Source organism: Trichechus manatus, unplaced genomic scaffold, assembly GCF_000243295.1.
Source record: "Trichechus manatus latirostris isolate Lorelei unplaced genomic scaffold, TriManLat1.0 scaffold00103, whole genome shotgun sequence".
In the NCBI taxonomy this organism is placed as follows: domain Eukaryota; kingdom Metazoa; phylum Chordata; class Mammalia; order Sirenia; family Trichechidae; genus Trichechus; species Trichechus manatus.
Window position 1 is genome coordinate 5,039,912 of NW_004444039.1, and position 22,383 is coordinate 5,062,294.

The 22,383-nt window shown below is 43.8% G+C and overlaps 1 protein-coding gene across 2 annotated transcripts in view; it reads left to right on the plus strand.

Annotated features, from left to right (window-relative positions):
- Positions 1-22,383, plus strand: part of JARID2 (jumonji and AT-rich interaction domain containing 2) — a 294,431-nt gene that overhangs the window by 45,139 nt on the left and 226,909 nt on the right. The window lies entirely within an intron of this gene.

Genomic DNA, 22,383 nt, shown 5'->3' on the forward strand with positions numbered 1-22,383 from the left:
GCATGAGGTTTGGGTTCTTTTTTTTTTTTTTGTTTACTAACCTGAAGGTTGGCATTTTGAACCCACTTAGGGGTGCTGTGGAAGAAAGGCCTGGCAGCCTGCTTCCCTAAAGATTACGGCCAAGAAAACCCTATGGAGCAGTTCTACTTGGTAACATGTGGAGTCACCAGGAGTTGAAATAGACTCAGTGGTAATGGGTTTGGTTTGAGTTAATAGAAAAGTTGCAAAAACAGTACAGTTTCCTAAATTTTAACATTATATCATGTTTGTATTATCGTCCCCCTCCCCCTTCCATACATAATTTTTTGTTCGGAAGCATTTGTGAGTAAGTTGCAGATATAATGCCTCTTAATCCATAAAAATAAGGATATTCTCTTACAAAAGTGTAGTACAGTTATCAGTGCGGACATTCATATTGGCTCCCTTTAAAAGCTGCCTCTTGGCTCCTTTCAGCAAGTCCCCATCATCCTTGAGCCCTTCCTTATTTTTTAGCACAACGGGATGTTCCAGGCTGTCACCTTGTACTTATGCATCTCAATCATTTTTATGGTTTTTAATGTGGTTGTAAAAGGTGTTGTTTTTAAAGAAAGAAAAAAAGATTTTCAATTTCCACGCAGTGTTTCTAGCTCCTCAGGGTTGGCCTTTTCCTTGTGTTGGCCCCGTAACATGCCCCTGACCATCCCCATCCTTGAAGAGTTCACCTGTTTGAATAACGGTGGTGTATCTCCAGATTGCTGCTGCACATCCCACTCTGTACCTGTCAACTAAGGCAGCTTCATAGGCTTGCTTTCAAACAGACGTTACGGATTTCTTAGCAGCTCTCATCCATCTATCTGTTACTTATCCACTTACGCTTTTGTAAGACAGTTAGTTCCTTCCCTGGCTCTCCTTCCCCACACAGCACACCGCCATCTTCCTCTGTACCAGGGCTGGATGTCCCACGTCCTGGACGCAACGCTCCTGGCGGCTCTGCTGGTCTACTGGAGTTGACACAGAACAGTAACAGTCTTTTTCCCCTCTAAAGTACATATTAGATTGTTTAGTGAGCCCTCTGATTTCTCAACAGATGCAGCATACATTAGTATGCAGCAAAAAGGAAGGACAAACTATTCAGAAAGTAGATAAAAAGAAAACAACCGTTACCAGCAGTCTTATTCTGCAGCCCCACAGCATTCCTGAACTCCCTTCTTACGGTAATCCAGTTCTGTGCACAGATACACCGAAGATGTATTTGAATTGTAGTTCAAGCTATTTTTTACCAGTTTGCTAACTTACTCTTTGAGGTAGCCTCTCAGGTCTTCCCTCTCCTATTTTTACAGAATCTTTAATGGTAGTTAAAAAAATTAGTCTTCACGTGACTACTAGTTTTTTGTTAGACAGTTTTCAATGAAGTCACAGTCCTAAATTCTGAAGAGCCCGCTTTTATAGTCACAACTTGAAATTCCACGAGTTTCTCTGGTTATGTTTTGTTAACTTCCTGTCATTTGTTCATTTAAAACCTCAAAGGATTAGAATAATTTCCTTTTTCAGTTTCTTTGCGCTGTAACACTTCCATATTTCGCCCTATACAGTAGTATACATTTTTTAGTGAACATTTATTCATATATTACTTAGAAAAAATCCTCTCCTCCAAATAAAGACTCAAATCAAGCCATCCCTCCCGATCAAGCCTCCCCCCCCCCCCCACCAAAATCAAATGAGTAAGAGTGGAGCATCGCCCCTGTGTCTTCTGAGAAATATACTTCTTTTTGTGGGGCAGAAACTTCAGTGGTCAGATAATTCTGAGGTCTGTCTCAGAATCACAGCGCACATGAACAAACCTGAAAGAAGCCTGCTTAAATCTGACATTTCTCAAACTTGACTAGGGAGCCCCCCCACTTTTTTTTTTAGTGTAGGCGTTTAGCTTTTTTTTAAAATTGAACTTTAGATGAAGGTTTACAGAACAAACTAGCTTCTCATTAAACAGTTAGTACATATATTGCTTTATAACATTCGTTAACAACCCCATGACATGTCAGTACTCTCCCTTCTCGACCTTGGGTCCCCTGTTGCCAGCTTTCCTGTCCCCTCCTGCCTTCTAGTCCTTGCCCCCGGGCTGGTGTGCCCCTTTAGTCTTGTTTTGTTCTATGGATCTGTCTTATCTTTGACTAAAAGGTGAGCCTCCGGAGTGACTTCGTTACTGAGCTAAAAGGGTGTCCGGGGCCTCTGTTCTTGGGATTTCTCCAGTCTCTGTCGGCCAGTAAGTCTGGTCTTTTTTTGTGAGTTAGAATTTTGTTCTACATTTTTCTCCAGCTCTGTCCAGGACCCTCTGTTGTGATCTCTGTCAGAGCAGTCAGTGGTGGTAGCCGGGCACCATCTAGTTGTACTGGACTCAGTCTGGTGGAGGCCGTGGTAGCTGTGGTCCGTTAGTCCTTTGGACTAATCGTTCCCTTGAGTCTTCAGTTTTCTGTATTTTCTCTTGCTCCTGAAGGGGTGAAATCAGTGGAGTGTCTTAGATGGCTGGAGAGCCCATATTTTGAAAAATACGTCTGATTTCTGGAACCCTCTTTGGGAAAGACTGAAGTAGGGTAAAGAACATTGACTGGGTTCCAGTCTGGGCCCTGCTGTACCAACTAATTTGTAAACAAAATGAAGGTGTCTGTAGGATGAACTTTGAGACCTTAGCTCTGACACTTTAGGGTTCTGTGCAACAGCGGTACTAGTGTGTTTTGACAAGGGGGGAAGTAATGACATTGATCTCTGGATGGGGTCATAATGAACAGGGTCTCATATTGATGAGATACTTTCTTGGGGAAGGAAGGGGTGGTTGGGGCAGTTTTCCAGGAACCCAAACATTTGTTGAGCCCTGGGCTTTTTGCCTGTGCTCTTAGATGCTTTATCTCAGTAAGCCTTCCCATCAGCTTTCATGAGTAGGTATTATCCCCTTTTCTATAGCTCAGAATTTAAAATTTGGAAAAGGGGAGGAGCTGGAATTCAAACCTAGGCTGGCCTGCATTCAAAGCCACCAGTTCTCACTCTGTTAAGCCTGGGTGGGGGGAAATGAGAGCAGGTCAGCCCAGCTCTCCCCAGAACTGTGTTCTCTGTCTCAGTTCATGCTCTGTGCTGTACCACAGCTTGGGGGCCATCTTACTCCAGTTCCCAGAGCAGGCTTCATGTGGCCAGACATGACTGAAGCAACCTCTGCCAGCTTTCCCCCCATCAGAGGAGTGGGAGCGGGAATGGGGAGGGAGTGGGTGTGGCCATGGGTAAATGAGATAAGATATTTAGTGTCAAATATTCTATTAGTTTGACCTGCTTGCTTGCTCTAAGGCTGGTCACTCAATCCCCTCCTCGTGATCAGTTTCCCAGCGGTCCCTGAAGAGGATGGGGTCCTGCCTGGCCAGTGCCAGCGTTTTCAGCCTGTGGGTTTGGGCTTGAACTGCCTGTCCAAATGCTTTCCCACTCCATTTTCCTGCGAGTGAGCAGCATGGAATTACTGATAGCCTGAAATGTGATTTCTGATTGGTCCACTGTTTGCAGGAATAAATCACAAATTCCAGAGTGTATTTATTTGTCGTTCATTTTGGGATAGGGATAGCACGGGACTCTTATTTATGTGTGAGCCAGAATTTATTGGAAAAATTTTTAGCAGTGAAAGTTTGATGAGTGCTCTTTGCTGTTTGCTTTAATTCTTTGACTGCTACAGCCTTTTTCTCATAAGCATTTAAAATCTCTGCTTAAAGACCTGACCTCAACTATATTTTAAGGAAAACCAGATGTTGTCGAATGGCTTCCGGCTCATGTAACCTTGTATGTGTCAGAGTATAGCTGTGTCCATAGGGTTTTTAATGGCTGGTTTTGGGGAAGTAAATGGCCAGGACTTTCTTCTGAGGCACCTCTGGGTGGACTCAAACTCCAGCCTTTGGTTGGCAGCCAAGCGTGCTAACTGCTTGCACCACCCACGACCTCCTATTTTAAGAAAAGGTGCTTAGTAATCCATGTGGGGAATTGTCATCTCTTAAGTAGTGCTGTGGAAGAAGGGAAGGGCTTGTGAGCAGAAAGGGTCATTCCAACACGATTGGATACTTTAAGCTTCATTCCATGGAAGCGTCTGGGCCTGGAAACCTCCTTCCCCTCTCATCTGCAGCCTCTGAGATGCTGTGCTTATTCTGAGCTCGATCAGAGTAATAAACTGCACCCGTAATTCATGAGTTTGCAAGGCCTTCTTTAACCACTTGCAGCCAAAAGAGTAATGGCAACATTTAAAATTACAGATGGCTTATTTTGGCCCCTTTCTGTTTCAAGTTATGGATTAAATTTATGAGTCAGTTACTGGGTGCTGGAGCCCATTTGGAAATAGCAAGTGCCCCCATGTTGTCATTGCTGCTGCTTGTGTTCTGGGGTGTGTGTGTGTGAGAGAGAGACGAGGAGGAGGAGAAAGCTGACAGCTCTCTTTTATCCAGAAATCTCTGGGATGTTAACAAGTCCAGTAACAGCACAAAGTTTGTATTCTTAATTTGAAATAGTTTTTACAGAGAGGTTTGCACTACCCAGATCCTATCAGCTATAAAGAGTTATTAATGATTAAGTACAATGCCTTGCACATAACTGTGTAATGAATACATTTTAAGAGCCAGGAAGCAGACTATAGTGGGGTGAGAAGATGCTGCTGGAACAAGCTAAGATTTGTCTTTTAACCCTTTACAAACCAAAGAATCAAAGGCGGCAAACATTTAAAGCAGTTTATAGGTAACTGGGTTTTCAGGAACAGTTCCTGAAATGGTTATAATTGCCCAAATCCCAGGTCTTTAGAAATTCTAAAGAAACAGAGGGGCCGTGGTAAAAAGACTAAAGTTTCAAAATGATGGGGTGTGACTTGAATAAGCAAATTGCAACTGGAGCCCTTGACACTTTAAAAAACATTTCTCTTTTCAAAGACTGGTGAGGGTCTTAGCAGAATGTTAATGCATTTAGAACTGAGATCATATTAATCATGGGCATTTCACTTTCTGTCATGAGCTGTAGACATTTTGGCCTGAAATCAGTCATCAATCAGTGTGTTTACTGAATTTCGTTTATATCTTCATGTCTTTCTAGTCCTCTCACCCAGGTTTTATCTGAGGGACTGGAAGTGACATTTATTTATTGATTATGGAGGCTACATTACCCTAATGGATTATTGCAATCCATTTCCCATTAAGAGAGTATAACATTAAACAGGGGACAGTTGGCCCCATTTTTATTTATTTTATGGTATTAACTCTACAGTCAGTAAGTTCTAGAAAGTGGTCTGTGTGGGAAGATTCAGTTACCTTTTCCACTGTGCTGTGACTGGAAGAATGAATGCAGTATTATTGTTGTCCTGTGTATTGGAAACATAAGGGAAATTTCATGTACACTTGAGTATTAAGGTCAGCTCAGGAATGGGGCTGCCCTCCTGGGGTAGTAATAAGGAAAGAGCTACTTATTTTTCGGCAGAAGTAAACATTTCCGTAGTATAGATTATCAATGTTGGTGATTTTTTATTTTTATTTTTTTTTGGGTCACTGGTAACTTAACGGAAGAATATCTCTGGAGAGAAGAAAGTGGTGTACGCGGGAGGGGAACGTGATACCTTTTGATCTTCGTGCAGGAAGATTGATTCATGATCCCCAAATCCTTCATTTTAGAGTTCCCAGATGTGTTGCTTTCAAGAGCGATGAGGAGAGAACTGCTCACTGCTGGTTTAGTAGCTGAAGTCTAATGGTGTAAGTCTGTGCGTTGCTGATCCTCACAACGGTTTGTGGGTATGCTTTGAATTGATGGAGTATGGGCCCAGTACTTGGCTTTACTCTCTCCCTTTTCCATTTTGTGTCTTATTTTGCCAGCGTTGTTGATTTTTACGTTGTTAGCTGCTGTCCAATTGGTTCTCAACTTGTGGTGACTCCACTGGTTGTGGATTGGACGGTTGTGACCTATAGGGTTTTATTATCTGATTTGCCAGAAGTAGATCACTGGGCCTTTCTCCCTAGTCCCTCTTAGTCTGGAAGCACCTCTGAAGCCTGTTCAGCATCATAACGGCGTGCAGGCCTCCAGTGACAGCTGGGTGGTGGCTGCACGTGAGGTGCATTGGCCGGGAATCAAGCCTGGGTCTCCCACACAGGAGGTGAGAATTGTACCCCAGAACCATGCCTGCCGCCTTGTTGATTTTGTAAGGACCCATTTTTAGTAAGCGGGAGTTTTCTCACATAATGTGAAACAGGGTTTCCACTGCTCAGGACGGCCAGCTATAAAGTAGCTTGATGGCAGGAATTAGAATAAAATGGTAATTCTAATTTGTAATTATAAGGGTAAATTAGAGAAATTCAGTGCTTATAGTGACCACTTAGTAACAACTGGCTCTCTTAGCTTCCAGCTTTCTCTTGGTTTTAGGTAGAAAGCAGACTCTGTTGTAAGACGTGTGTGTTGGGAGACATACGTCCTGTAGGGCTTTATTCTCAGTAGCCTTCACCTCAGTGCCGACTCATGGAGGGACCCTGTGTGTGCAGAGTAGAACTGCTGTGTGGGGTTTGCAAGGCTGTGACCTTCAGAAGCAGATTGCCAGGCCTGCCTTCCAAGGCACATCTGGATGGGTTTGGACTGATGACCTTTTGGTTAGCAGCTAAGCTCTTAACCACTGCGCCACCAGGGCTCCGGAGATATTATCATTTCTTCATGTTTTCAGAAAAAGACTCTGAGGCAGGAACCTTCTCAATCTCCTTGTTGGGGTTCCTTTCCTACGGCTAGTGGGGCTCTCCTGTTGAGGCCCCAGGACAGGCCAGCTCCTGAAGGATCTCAGTTCTCTCTGCAGGGTCACCAGGCCATTATCAGACAGCCCTTCGTCACACCTCTCCCCGTTTACGGGTGATGCTTTACCTTTGTGCTGTGGCCTTTTCCCCTCTAACCCTTAATTGAACATTACCCTGTGGGGTTCAGAATGTGCCCACAGGCTGCTCTGTGTCTTTCAAGGATGTATGCCCCAGTCCTGCACCTTAATGGAGACTGCAGTAGCCCTTGCCAGCTCATTTAATAAATTAATTATGGCCACTGAACAGTCTTAAGTTTTCCTTCAGAGTCACTGTGTGTGTCCAGAGCACATGCTGGCCCAGGGGGATCCAGTTCCAGGTTTGTGATGTTGTGTCCTTGCTGCTTAGTGTGGCTGAAGAGGGCGTGGCCGAGCAACTGTTCCGTACCATGTGTTTAAACCCTTTTATTAGCCCCTTTCTCTGCTGTGAAAGCTTTTTATGACCAGAGTGGTGGAGCGTTTGAAACTGGTTTTGGGGTCACCACAGTCGGGTGTCCCCTCTTGCTGATTGGCCTGAGTGGCGCCCTCTGGGAACCAGCACCAGCCTGGGAGTTGTTGGATGGGGTTTCTTGCCTATAACTAGTGTCTAGTAGGACAGTGAGCCAGGGCCAGGAAGTTGCTGTGGTCTTTTGTAAGGCCTTCTCGCAGTGGAACATTCGCCAGGTTGCTATTAGCATTGTTATGTAATAGGAATCCTTAAGGAAGTTCTGTGTGGAGGGGTTTAAAAGGTGTCCACTGAAGGCATCTGTTGGCTGCTTGAGCCTCCCCTCTGTCTCCTCAGAGCAGCTCAGATCTGGGCTCTCCTTGCAGCCACCGTCCTGGGGCTGAACTGGAGAAGGGAAGGGGTGCAGGAGAGTACTGACACCACCTCATCTGTATCATTTCGGGGAGGAGAAAGGCCCCACTCGGGGTCGTTTCCCCTTAAAAAGTATTTACAGTCTTCACCAAGAGAAGTCCCATTCTCCTTCATCATTATCTTTCACTACAAAATAGCTCAGCTTCGAGTTAAAAGTGGTTGCATTCCCTGCTGTATGATTGTTTCCGTCTGAGTTTTCTAAAGAAGTCCATGTGTGGATGAGTCTAGGTTGAAGCTAGAGTGGGTTCTGCTGTGTGAGTAAAGCAGCTTATTTCCCACTAGACCACAAGCTCATCATTGGGTAACAGGCAGGAGCAGATGTCGCTGTTGACTGAGAATAAACAGAGTTCAGGGGGTCTGAAGGGTTCTCAGCCTTGATTTTTCTGGTCTCGTTGGAGCACTCCTTCAATAGCTCATTGTTAACATTCTGTATGTGAGAGGTTTACTTACCAGTTCCAATGAAGTCTTATGAATTACTTGAGCAGTGTATGTATGTTTACAAGGGATTCCACCATCTCTTCGGGGTATTTATGTTATACACGTATACGTTATTCTGAACTTTTTAAAGGAAAGGATTGACTAGCGTTTACTATTGTGGTTTGGCTGCAGTTTTTAAAATGCAAAGAAGAATTCAGTTTACATTTCTAGAGGCCCACTTGTGGGACTAAATCTGTCTCTTTTCTAAATGTCAGGTTTTTAGACACTCTACCAGCAATTCCTTAAAGCTTACAGTTTTCCTGGCAAGTAACTTCGTGTTCATACTTTGAGATCACAAATAGCGGATGCTTTCAGTGTTTCACAGTTTGGATGTTTTTGTTTGAGGGGGGAGAATTATCTGGTATGTCCTGACCATCCTTTGAGTACTTCAACCTCAACGGCAGCAACAACAAAAACTTGGAGTTCCTTCCCACAAACCAAGCAGCCCGCCTCCTGCCTCATTGACAATCAAGCAGTGGTTGTTGGGGTGGCAATATTTCATCTTAAGGATCATGTCATTGAGTCTAAATTATGGGGCAGTACTGTCCTTTTAAAACCTATTTTCTGGCACTTTAAAAAATCTTCGAACTTTAAAAATTGAAGGGACACATGCATACAGAAGCATGCACAAATCATATTATCCAGTTGCAGAAATCATGACATACAGTTGGAGTTTTCACAAACTGAACTGTGTGTTACCAGCACCCAGATCAAGAAACAGAACCCTTCTAGCCCCTCCCTGGGTCTGTTTTCAACACCATAGTTTGGACTGTTTTGGGCTTTTTTTACACAGGTGTGGGAAGGCCTTGTTTCACGCGAGGAAGACAAAACTGTGTGAGGGGAACCTAGGAGTAAAACAGGAGGAAGTGGAGTGGAAAACGAACGGACCGTGGGGAAGATTAGTAGCCTTTTTTTTTCCCTCCTGACCTCATCATTATACTTTGAAGTTTAAATATGTGTTTGTTGTTCTGTTTTTAGTATATTGAAATTAACATTTACACTCAAATTTTAAAATTCCTCGGACCTCTCTGCCTGGGAAGGGGTTGTGGCTTCTAAAAACATGTACCTCATCCAACAGGAAATTGATAGGTCCATCTTGGGGAGATTTTCCTCTGTAGTATTTGAGGTTTTGGAAGGAAGTTGATTGGATGTTTTCCTTTTCTGATGATGTACTTCCAGAAATCAAAAATTTTGCCTGTGGGGAGACATTTTTTGCATTCCTGTGTTTTCGTCCATTTCTCTCTTTAATTACATGATTAGTTTAATTGAAGATTTATTAACTTAGACGCAAATGAGAAATACATACATTGCCCGCATTGACTAGGATAGCAGGCCCTGGCTTCGGTTAAGCTGCAGAGTTTATTATATTGCATAATTGATAGGGTTCGAGAAATTCTGACTCACGGCCAGTGTAGCCTGAAACGTACTGATCTTCTTGAGCCAGTCAAGTGACAACTAAAATAAGCACTTGCTAAACTATAGACCCTGGCTGTCTGTCTACCATTTTAACCTGCGTTTTTTGTTCTGCTGGTTAGGCCACTGCGTGGTGGTGATCGTGCATTCCCCTTTAATTTTTTTCCGTTCTCCAGAAGCAATGCAGGGATTTCTATTTATTTTTTCTCTAATGTTCCTGAGCAGCTTCTAGTCATCTTCCTTAATCCTTTCATTCTTTTCTAATTACTTACCCTAGTGAGTCTTGTTTAACCCTTTAACCCTTGTTTGAGAACCCAACCACCATTTGAAACGTTGTTTCTGTGATGAACTGTATTGAGTTTTAAGCTGCTGATGAAGGAGTGAACTTTTAGAAGGTAGACTATTTTTTTTTTTTATTTATTGTACTTCAGGTGAAGGTTTACAGAACAAATAGTTTCTCATTAAACAGTAGTACACATATTGTTTTATGACAGTGGTTAACATCCCCACGACATGTCGACCCTCCCCCTTCTCAACCTTTTTTTTTTTGGGTGAAAATATACCTAGACAAAGATACACCAGATACACCATTTCAAAAATGTCTGCATGCACAGTTCAGTGACATCGACTATGCTCTTCTGATTGTGCTGCTGTTCTCACTTTAGATGAAGGTTTACAGATCAAAATAGTTTCTCATTAAACAGTTAGTACGCATGTTGCCCTGTGACAATGGTTAACCACCTCCCAAGACATTAACACGGTCCTTGCTCAAGCTTGGGTTCCCTGTCACCAGCTTTCCTGTCCCCTTCTGCAGAAGGCAGACTATTTGAAGTGGATTCTATGTATATTTTTTAGCAGTCCTTCCTGCTCAAGGCCATTCATTATCTTCATCCCTCAATGGTGATGATTAGTATCTGACAGTTACGGGGCACTGTGTGCCTGGAACTGGTCTGAGCATTTTACATATATTGACGCATTTAATCCTTACAGCATCCGTATGAAGATGATCTTGTACGTTAGAGATGTGGAAATCGAAGCCAGAGGTGCCCGTCTGGCTCCAGAGCCCTCTCCTGAGCCACCAAGAACTTGCTGTCTGTTAGCACTCAGTTTGTCATTTCGCTAATCCCAGCCTCTCAAGAAACTAGACTTTCACAAAAGCTGAAGCACAATGTTATTTTTCCCATCCCTTAAAGAAATATCTCTTAGAAACGGACTTCATTTACATATGAACGTTGATAAAAATTGAGGAAGAGATAATCCTATTTCCTCCCCTGTGGTTAAATAGTGACAGTTGATCCGTTGAATACCTTCCTTCCTTTAAAAACAGGGAGATTAGACAATTAAAACAAGTAAGTGTTGTCATTAGCCCTCCACTCGGAGGGAAATCTTATGACATGTTTCTGGCTGTGAGGCTATGTCAGATCCTCCCCATTTTGAAAAGGTCCACTGTTCCACGATGACTTTTTGTTTTTGGTGAGGTTGGTTCCCTCATAAGCATTTGTGTGCAGTAAATATGCCATGGAGTCCCTGGGTGGTGCAGCTGGTTAACATGCTCACTGCTAACTGAAAGGTTGGAGGTTCGAGTCCACCCCAGAGGCACCTCGGAAGAAAGGCCTGGATGATGTATTTCGGAGAAACCAGCCATTGAAAACCCTGTGGGACAGTTCTACTCTGACACGCACAGCGTCGCCATCAGTCAGAATCGACTTGACAGCAACTGATGTTTTTCTTCTGATTTTAAGTATGACATACGCTCTGACAGTACATAAGCTGATAGAGGAAAGTTTAATTGTGACTTTTCTCCAGTTTAATTTAAAGAATGAAATGGTAAGTACTCTAGAGGGTTGAAATAGTCGTAGTTAAACATGAGGGACCTTTTTGGTTGACTGACTGATGTTCTGGTGAACCTGGTTCAGTATCTTTCCCCTGTGAGGAGCCCTTCTTGCCTCACCCCGAGTACTCAGAGCAACTGCAAGCTCGCTGTTGCATGGGACGACTCTTTGGGAAATTTCCATTCTCGAATTTAACAGAGTACCTCTTCACATTTCTCTGAGTTGGTGCTGGTTTTGTCCTCAGGAGTACGAAACAAACTCACTACTCGTCTTCTCTGGGCCAACCATGCCTCTGTCCCCTCAGTCATTTCTTCTATAAAGAAGATTTCAGGTGCCACCTTACTCTGGATGTGGAGATTCTGCCAGTATCCTTATAAAATCATGACCCAAAGTGTTAGCTTTTGGTAGGTACTATAAATATAAAAAGCCATAATATTTAGCATATCATTTGGCTGAGCCACTCTGCTTTTAGGAATCTACTTAGATTTGGCCACAGGGATGTATATCAAGTGTATTTCACTGTGTATCACAATGAAAAATTGTAACCAGTTGGGGATTGGTTAAATTATGGAACATCTGTTCCATGCCATGATTAAAATGATATGGTAGCAGGAATATTTAATGACCATAATGTAGTAAATTAAAAAAAAGAAACTGAGAAAACCGTATGTGTAGTTCAACCTTATTTTGCTTTATAAATTGAATGATTTGTTCTGGAAAAGTGCTAAGAGGATACACACCAAAATCTGCAGTGTTTTGTCACTGAGTGGACCAAATAGTTTTATTTTGGTTTACTTGAGAAATATTTGTTGGTCTTCTAGCATATGCCAGGCACGTGCTAGGTGCTGGTTATCCATTGGTGAACAGTGGCCCGTACCTTTTAGAGGGAGGGACAGGCGCTTTGATAGATGAAGTGTCCAGGGTGCTGCGGGCACACTTTGGAGGGAGGAAGAGAGGTTTTCTGGACGACACAGCTTGGAGATGTGAGGGTAGGAGTTAGCCGGGTGCAGATGGGCCTGGCGAGCAGCAGAGGACAAGCATAAAGGCTCAGAGTTGAGAAACAGCGTGAAGAGTTTGCGGGGAGGGAGGAACTGTTTGTAGATGATGATGCGTGTCTGTATTTTCTCCAGTAAAGATGTATTAACTTGCTTAATTTAAAAAATGGTGCCTAGAAACTTTCTCTTCCAAAGAAGGAGTCAGGGAAGAAACAGGAAAATGGAGAGGCTGCTAATGCTGCTTTTGGATTGTGGAAGGGCTCTGAGGTTTTCCCAGGCTGACTTGATGTGCCGGGTGTCTCTGGTGACATAGATGTACTCCAGATAGCTAATTTAATTTCCAGAGGTGCTGCTTAAATGCCTTTGCCTCTTACTGCTGGTTAGGGCAAACAAGCATGTGATTTATGTAAAAATACATGCATATTAATTTTTATCATAACCCTGCAGAGCAGTGTAAAAGCGACACCTCCTCCCATAGCCACTTTGCAGAATGAAATTAAAAAAATCAGTATTCTTTACGAATGGCTAGTCACAGTGGAAAATACTGTCTGTTGAATTTAGTATTTGTAGTAGTGTTAATAAATCGCTCCCTCCCATACCCAGCCAAGAGAGAACTAGCGGTTTACATAGCAAAAGACCTGTGAGTCCAACAGACCTGGCCCTGTATTGTAGTGTGGGGAGTTTCAGAGAGCACAGGCCGGGCTGACTGTGCCCCCTCCCCAGCTCCACCCCGTGCTCCCTGCCTGCATTTCGTTCGTTTTTCTTAAAATAATTTTATTTTTGTTGCTGTTGTTAATGGTATTCGTCAATTCAGCAGTATTCACCACATTAACAGTTCTGTGACATTGATTACATTCTTCGAGTTGTGCAACCATTCTCATCCTTTTTTTCTTTCATTTTTTAAAATACACTCCGTTTTTTAAAGAACAGTTTTAAGTTCACAGAGAAATGGTGCAGAGAGTACCGAGAATTTCCACATGCCCCTTCTCCCCCTTACTGTTAGTGTCTCATATTAGTGTGGTAGGTTTGTGACAGTTGATGAACCAGTACTGATATGTCATTATTAACTGAAGTCCACAGTTGAAGGTTCACTCTTGTGTTACGTGGATTTGTGAGTTTTGACAAAGGCACAGTGTCGTGTATCCACCTCCACAGTGTCGTGCACGGTAGTTTCACTGCCTTTCAAATGTCCTATGCCCCACCTGTTCATTTCTCCCCACTCCCTTAAGCTGTATTCACTTCTACCAGTTTCTTTCTTTTTTAATGGTGCTTCAGGTGAAAGTTTACAGCTCAAGTTAATTTCTCATTCAAAAATTTATACATGTACTGTTTTGTGACATTGGTTGCAGTCCCCGCAATGTGACAGCACACTCCCCCTTTCCAGCCCAGGTTCCCTGTTTCCATTCTTCCAGTTCCTGTCCCTTCCTGCCTTCTCTTCTTGCTTTTGGGCAGGAGCTGCCCATTTGGTTTCCTATATTTGATTGAACTAAGAAGCACGTCCCTCCCATGTGTTATTGTTTGTTTTCTAAGCTGTCTAATCTTTGTCTGAAAAGTGGGCTTCGGGAGTGGTTTCAGTTCTAAGTTAGCAAGCAGGGTGTCTGGGGGCCATTGTTGGGGGTTCCTCCATTCTCTGTCAGACCAGTAAGTGGTCTTTTTTTGTGAATTTGAATTTTATTCTACATTTTTCTACTGCTCTGTCTGGGACCCTCTGTTGTTATCCCTGTCAGAGCTTTCATTGCTGTTAGCTGGGCATCATTTAGTTCTTCTGGAGTCAAGCTGGTGGAGGCTGTGGTCCTTTAGCCCTTTGGGGTAATATTTTCCTTCTCATCCTTCTTTTCTGAGGTGTTTCTCCCCCTTTAACATAATCACTGCCCGCTAAGTTTCCTATCTAATCTTTCGAGTTGCTGTTGTTACTTTGATGCCATATAGGTAGATCTTAAAAGAGCACAATATTCAAGGCAGACGTTCCTTACTAGTTAAACTAACCTATAGTTTGATTTTAAGCAGACTTCAGGGGATATTTTTGGTTTAAGGTTTAAAGATTATCTCAGGGTAGTAGTTTCAGAAGTTCATCCAATCTTCATGGCTTCAAGAAGCATGGAGTCCATGAGAATTTGAACTTTTGTCCTGCATTTTCCTCCTTTTGATCAGGATTCTTCTATAGAATCTTTGATCGCCACGTTCAGTAATGGTAGCCAAGCACCATCCAATTCTCATCTCGTGGCAATGGAGGCAGTTGTTCCTGGAGGCAGTTAGCTACACATCCCATATCCTCCTCCTGTTTCTGACTCTCCTTCGTTTGCTGCTCCTGGTGAGTAGAGACCCGTCGTCTTGCCTTGGATGCCCACTTGGAAGATTTTAAGGCCCCAGGCACGCCTCACCCAAGTAAGAGGTAGAACAGAAGCACTAAACACGTTACTAGGCCGATTAACTGGGATGTCCCATGAAACCATGACCCTAAACCTCCAAACCAAGGAACCAAATCCCATGAGGCGTTTGGTTGTGCATAAGCAGCCTTAGCAGCTACTTTTTTTTCTTTTTGGTTGTTGTTGTTGTAAGTATATCTAGCATGCAACCTTTGCCAGTTCAACTTTTTACAGATGTACAACCTACTGCCGCCAGTTACATTAATGGCTATGCAACCCCACCCTTAATTGGCTATGCAACTCTGCTCCTTAATCAATGCGATTTTTCCATCACTGTAAACTGAAACTCAGCACTCCATAAGCAGAACTGCCTGCATTTCTTGCTGGTTAGTTTTAGGGGTGCTTTCTAAGCTTCTGCAGGTGTCCAAAGGGAGTAAGCTAAACCCTCTAAGTTTCAGGCATTACTGATCCCTTCTAGGAGATGGGATGGGATTTCAACCTTGTAAATACTCAGCACCCTTTGACCTCTTCGGATGGCCCAATTCTGCAAGTTGAGATTTAGTCAATATTATTGACTTAGAATAAATTTTGAATGTTAACACTTGCAGAATGATTTGTAAATCATTTTGTGCCAGGAACTGAGCAGCTGACTTTGGTTTGTGGGCAGGAGTTTGCTAATTCCAATGCTGGGAATTTGTTCTGATTTTCTCTGCCCTGCTCAGATGTATTGCATTAGGCAAATCTGCTGCAAAAGACCTCTTTAAAGTATTAAAAAGCGAAAATGCCACCTTGAGGACTAAGGTGGACCCAAGCCTCGGTATTTTCAGTTGCCTCATATACTTGCAAAAGCTTAACAGTGAATAAGGATGTCTGAAGGAGAATTGATTCCTTTGAATTAAGGCGTTGATGAAGAATATTGAATATACCATGGATTGCCAGAAGAATGAACAAATCTGTCTTGGAAGAAGTACAGCCAGAATGTTCCTCAGAAGTGAGGATGGCGAGACTGTCTCATGAACTTTGAACATGTTATCAGGAGGGATCAGTCCCTGGAGAAGGATCTCATGCTTGGTAAAGTAGAGGGTCAGTGAAAGAGAGGAAGACCCTCAATGAGATGGATTGACGCAGTGGGGCTCAAACAGCAATGATAGTGAGGATGGCACAGGACCGGGCAGTGTTGCGTTCTGTTGTACACGGGGTCACTATGAGTAGGAACCGACTTGATGGCACCTAACAACAAGAATAAACCACCTGACCACAGTCCCCCCTTGCGAGAGCCCTCATGTTGTTTGTGCCTGCTCTTCTTGATTCGTGACATAGTGGTTAAGAGCTCACACTGCTAACCAAAAGGTCGGTGGTTCGAATCCACCAGCCGCTGCTTGGAAACCCTATGGGGCAGTTCTCCTCTGTCCTGCAGGGTCGCTATGAGTCGGAATCGACTCGACGGCACCAAGAGCACGGGCTCCTTTGGGATGAAGAGATTTGAGTCCCAGCGCTAAGATGGTTCAGGACAGCCTTTTCTTTGTACCGCACGGAATAGTTTTGGTTGTTGTTAGTTGCCATCCTGTCAGCCCCCAACACACGGCAATGCCACGCGCCACGACACACCGCCCAGTCCTGCACCCTTCCCATGATGGGGGGTGCCGTGGACCCTTGTGATCCACAGGGTTTCTCCATTGTCTGATTTTCAGAGTAGATCATCAGGCCTTTCTCCTGCCCCAAACGAGTGCTTATCACTACTTTCTGGAGCGCGGGGACCCTCTCTCAGAGATGGGACTGTAGGGTCTCTCTTCTCTGGTATATCTGGCTTCAAAAAGCCTGAAAACTTGTGAGGCAGCCTTTCCTTCCCATAGGTGAATAGTGGCTTTTTCTGCTCAACATAAGAAAAATTCTTTGACACAAACCACAGCTTGTTCTGTGATTCAGCTTGCAAAATAGTGACTTTTTTTCTCTGTGTGTCTTCTTTCTTTTTTTGGAGATAAAAATCTAGATTTCCTTTAAATGCCCAAGCTCTGAAGGGGAGTTTGTATTGTAAGTATTTGCTTAATAAGTCACTTTTAACAGCATGGAACATGGAAATTTTCCACATTTGGATCAGATCCCTGGATTCTGTCTCCAAAGGTGTGACTTTTGGCATTGACTGTAATTTGGATGACTGCTTTCTAGCGAAATCAGTTTAACCTAATGACTTGTCACAGCTCATTCTACCTTCCCACCCCTCTGCCCCACTTTTAAATTTGTCAGTTCTGATTTTTGAAAAGTTGAACTTTATTGGCATATAATGTACAGATGATCAAATGCAGCCATTTTAAGTGTACAGTTTGGTAAATTTTGACAACTGTATCTACCTAGGCACTGCCATCCCATCGAGAAATGCAACATTTCCATTACTTCAGAAAGTTCCTTGATGCCTCTTTGCAGTCATGCCCCTTCCTCGCCCCTCCCACTATCCAGGCAAAGACTAACCTCATTTCTAACACTATAAATTAGTTTTGCCTACTTGAAAACTTCATATGAACGGAATCCCCCTTGTGTCTGGATTCCTTTCTCAGTATAATGTTTTTTGAGATTCATCCGTGTTGTGTTATCAGTAGTTTGATCCTTTTAATAGCTGAATAGTTTTTTTTTAAAAACTGTTTTCTCCTTCCCCCCACTCCATAAGAACTGCCTGGGCCTCCCATTGCTCTCTGTAGAGCTTCTTTTATTGCCTGATCATGAAAGCAACTCTATCATTCACACAAACTGAAAGAGTGAAATAACTGGAGAGACGATCCAACTAGATTCTCGTGTCCCACAAGGGGGGAAAAAGCAAACATCTGAGTAGACCCACGGCTGCAAGTATGAGAGCTGGGACCAAACGCGGTCCTTCTCACTCTGTTTCAGCGTTCTTTCCCTAAACTGCAGCCTTCACTTCTACAGTGCTTTCCACAAAGTAGGGAGAATTTTTGTTTGTGCTGCTTGGGGTTTTTTTTTTTTTACACTTACCGTTTTGAAACAGAACTCAGTGATGCAAAAGGATCTTAATTGTGTATCACAGAGCTCGGGACTGGGAACCCTATTTCTTTACCTTCTTCTGATGGAAAGGGAGAAATGGGCCCTTCTCACAGCCCTTAGAACAGCGAGGAACCATGGAGCCTACACTAAGCAGGAAAATGTGTAATGATTTCTGCTGGTGCAGTTTTATTAGGTGCACATGTCCCCTTCCATTGGATCTATGTGCTGCCTTGTGCACACTCTAATTTTCTCATTTCTTTGTTGTTCAAAGAAAGCGCTGTGTTGAGAACAAGTGTCTGGGGTGGAGGGTGCCTTGGGTTTGGAACCACCAAGGCCCATCAGGGTGCCATCTCCATGTGCCCCGGGAGGCCCTGAGCAAATCCCAGGAGCTGCAACACTGTTGGCACAGATCTTGCATTTTACCTCTTCTTCATCGATGGCCTAAGAGAGACAGCTTTTCTGAGAAGTCCGCTGTCAGAATTGAAATGACACACGTTGCTGTTCAGACCAAAGCCTGCTGGTCATTGGTGCTTCAGCAGCATGTCGGCTGTGAGTGCTGTGGAGTTGGGAACCACGACTGTTTAATTCGCAAGGTGAGTGCAAACTCTCAGAAATGGTGTGTTTTTCTCAGTGGCGTTCATTTTCGAGTTGCAAATGGGGGGAAGAACAAGAAGTTTGCAACCAGTCTTGGTGGGAACTGGAAACACTCCGTGGCTGGTACACATGAATCTGTTGATTTGACTTGCGTTTTAAGTGCCGATTATTAGAAAATTAGGAGCCTGCATTTGTAAATTCACCTATGTGCTAAAATTTGTTTGTAACCCTAAAATTAGTACTCAGCTTTCGTGGCCATTTGTGGATGTGAGCACGTGCAGAATGGTGAAATATTGGAGTTGCTGGTGCACGAGGCTGGTTCAGTATTCACTAATTCATTGTTGAGGGTACTTTACAGCACATAGCTACTGTGAATGACGAGAATCGACCGTGCATTTGTTATCTATGCCTTTCTGCTCATTCAACTGGGGCCTGTCCTGGACCCAGTAGGATCAGCCTGTTGCCATAGAGTTGATTCTGACTCATAGGATTTCCAGGGAGTGGCTGGTGGGTTTGAACTGCGGACCTTTTGGTTTGCAGCTGAAAGCTTAACCACTGCACCACTCAGCAACCGGACCCAGTAGGGTAGGAGCGGTGATTATCTCTGGTCTGTCTCCTTTTTTTTACCATCTCCTGACTGTAGCTTGCCCTGAAGCCCCCGTGGAGGTATCTGCTGCTGTTTTTCACTTTTTGGTATCTTGTAGAGAGGGTCACTATGAGTCAGAATCCACTCGACAGTGGCGGGTTTGGTTTTGGGGAGAAAATACTGCATTTGGACTCAGATGCCCAAGGTTCAAGATCCAGCTAAGGCAAGACCCTCTAATTCTGGGAAGCTGCGAACCGGCTGGTACTGTTCACAGGTGAAGGATGCCTGTGAGGCTTGCAGTGGTCAAGGCACTGAGGTGCCTCAGGTTGTGAACGGCAGATGCTGCACTCGATCGAGGTCTTGGTTGACTCTTAGGGTGACGTTGCCTCCCTGCATGGCCCACGTCATCTTTCCCTCTCCTGTTCTCCTTCCTGCCAGTTATTCTACCACATTTCCCTGTGACTTGCCCCATGTACCACTATCTCAGCTTTACCGCCTTCATTATTTACTTGTTTTTGGTTTTCTTCACCAGAGAAGAAATCATTCTGGTCTTGGTTACAGACCAGTGGCACATGGTATTTGTTGAATGAATGAATGAAATGAGTAGTTTGAACTTCCGTTGTAGCTTCAGTTGTGACTTTTGGTGCTAGCTTTCTTGTAGGTAGAGTTTTAATTTAATACATGTATAGTTAAGTATAAACTATGTGTTAGACATAACTGATAGATGGGTATGTGTACACAGGCTGACCAACCCGCCTCCCAAAACACAAAAACAAAAAATTGGTTGCTGTGGAGTCAATTCAGACTCATGACGACCCCATGCATTCAGAGTAGACCTGCTCTATAGAGTTTTCTTGGCCGTAATCTTTATGGAAGCAGATTGCCGGTCTGTTTTTTGGTGGCGCCGTTGGGTGGGTTTGAACCGCCAATCTTCCTGTACGTAGCTGACAGCAAACCGTTCACACCACCAAGGGGCCACAGAGGTTGACAGACCACTAGAAATGCAGTTGAGGCATCTTGGAGAAGGAGAGGCAGCTGGAATTTGAAAAATGGCAGAGGTAATCCATGGACCATAGATGCCAGGAGTAGACCTTGGAGGAAAGGTTTGGCAGCTGTGAGATGAATGCATAACAAACATTTAGTGTATTATTAATTACTTTTGTTATTCTTGGTTTCTGCACACTGAGGTAAAGCAAAAAATACGCAAATCAACAGAACCCTTGTCGTGTAATGGTTAAGCGCTCTGCTGGTAACCGAAAGGTTGGCGGTTCAAACCCACCCAGTCGGTGGCTCCACCAGATTACAGTGTAGGAGCCCTTCTACTGTGTCACAAGGTGTCCCTGTGAGTCGACAGCACCTTTTTACAACCCTGGTTCATACAACGGAAAGAAGATAATGATTTAAAAAAGCACAGATCTCTTGCTTGGTCCTAGCTACCACTGTAGAGGAAGACTTCCACAAGAAGTAGAAGAGAGCGTATGCGTGTTCTAGAAATTACCACTGTGCTTAATGTGATTCTGCTAGAAAGAAGAATGTAGACATGTTTTTGTTACAGCCATTGTTTCATTAAGAGGCCAGTCAGTGGAGGAGTCAGAGCAGTCCGGAGGGTCAGATACCATTTAGAATAATGTTGGTTTGGGTTGAGTGCTTTGGTCCCTTGGAATGTTGTTCGATTCCTTTATGGGCCTTTTGTGGAATCTGGTGTATTTACACAAAACCAGTGTGTCTGGAGTGCAGCTAGAATACTTTCGTGATTAGAATGGGATGTGCGAAAATCTGTGAAATATATTCAGCTGCTTCATTGGCCCCCATTGGTTGACGTAGTCCTGAGCTCCTGCAAGACGTGAGTGGAGCTTCTGTGCAGTTCTTTCTTGTGCTCCATGTCTAACTCAGTTTGAGGGTTCACTCTCTCACCGTCACCTCGGGAGAGCGCGGGAACGAAGCGTGTCCTGCGCTGTGTGCTAGCTGGGCCCAGCGTGCCCTCGAAATCTTCAGCATCTGGTGTTACTGACTTTTGAAATATAAAAATTTTTATGGCTTCCAAATCTGTGAAAGAAGAAGGTGATGCTTTTAAAATTAATCCTCTTATCTTCAGATGGGATTCTCTACTGACTGAACGGAAGGCAGAAGCTGGAGGTCCCTCATTGCATGTCTGAGGGCCAGGATTAAAAAAAAACCAAACCCGTTGACATGAGTCAATTCCGACTCATAGTGACCTTATAGGACAGATGGAGCTAGCTGCCCCATAGGGTTTCCAAGGAGCGCCTGGTGGATTTGAACTGCCAACCTTTTGGTTAGCGGCTGAGCTCTTAACTGCTGTGCCACCAGCCCAGGATTAGAACCTAGATAATTGACACGAGTCCAGCTTTGTTCTGATTTCTTTCCACAGATGTGTTCAGGATTTCCTTAGCTAATACTGAGAGTACAGCTGAAGCTGGGGGCCTGTACAGTCTTCGCATCTGAAAAAGGGCTCTAGTGCTTGAAAAGATGTTCTGAAGTACAGATTCTGTACTCTGATTCAATATCCAGCAGAGGCTGCCAGTTATGAATATTTTATAGTGAAGATCGCCTCTGTACTAACTTTAAGGGTTGTTGCTGATGACCGTAGTCCTGTGTATGCTTTGAATTACTTAAAAATGAAGACATTTGGGGCCGTTCTTGGCAGTAATAGTAGTGATAGGACAGAGAAGAAGGGCAGCCATCTTTATTTCCCCTTTGCAATGTGAAATGACTAACATGCTGACGTGTTTTAGTGTTTGCTGTGATTGTGTCTTGGGTCAGATGAAAGACACACAGAGAGAATGTTGCTATGTGAGCGAGCTGAAGTCAGGGTGAGCTCAGAGGCCACATTGCGATAATCTCTATTAAACGCAGCAATTGAAGGCTGTGGGACTGGCAGCAAATGAGGAAATTCCTCTCAGTACTAAGACCGTCTGCTTACCTACCTACCCACCCATCTATCTCAAGATGGCTTTTGTAATGCCATCATTCTGTTGAAAGAGCTCAGCGACTGTTCACTTATGACAGACTTTTGAAGTGGTCTGATGTAGCTAAGAGGATGCTAACAGTGGGTAAGCCAGCCTCCCCAGGCTTGAATTTCAGCTTTTCTACTTCCTAGTGGAATGGCCCTTGTGCAAGGCACGTAGCCTCTCAGTGCCTCAGTTTCTTCGAGTGTAAATAGGGGATAGTAGTAGTGCCTTTTTTATATGGTTGCTGTGAGTAACTGCGTGCCTACTCTGCAGTGGAGCCTGGTAGGTCCTATTAGTGGCTGGGCTGTTACACTTCTGTCGGTTATTTATGATTAGAATTGATTGTATCAATTTAGCAGTAGAATTTTTTCAGAGAGAAATAGTTTCTTCCCTTCCCTCTGAAATCCCCTTGAGAAGGAAGAGGAAACACAGCTACTGGGACCAATTCAAAGGCCACCTCCATAGAGACAATGTTAGCATTTCAGTTTTTTTCTCCTTT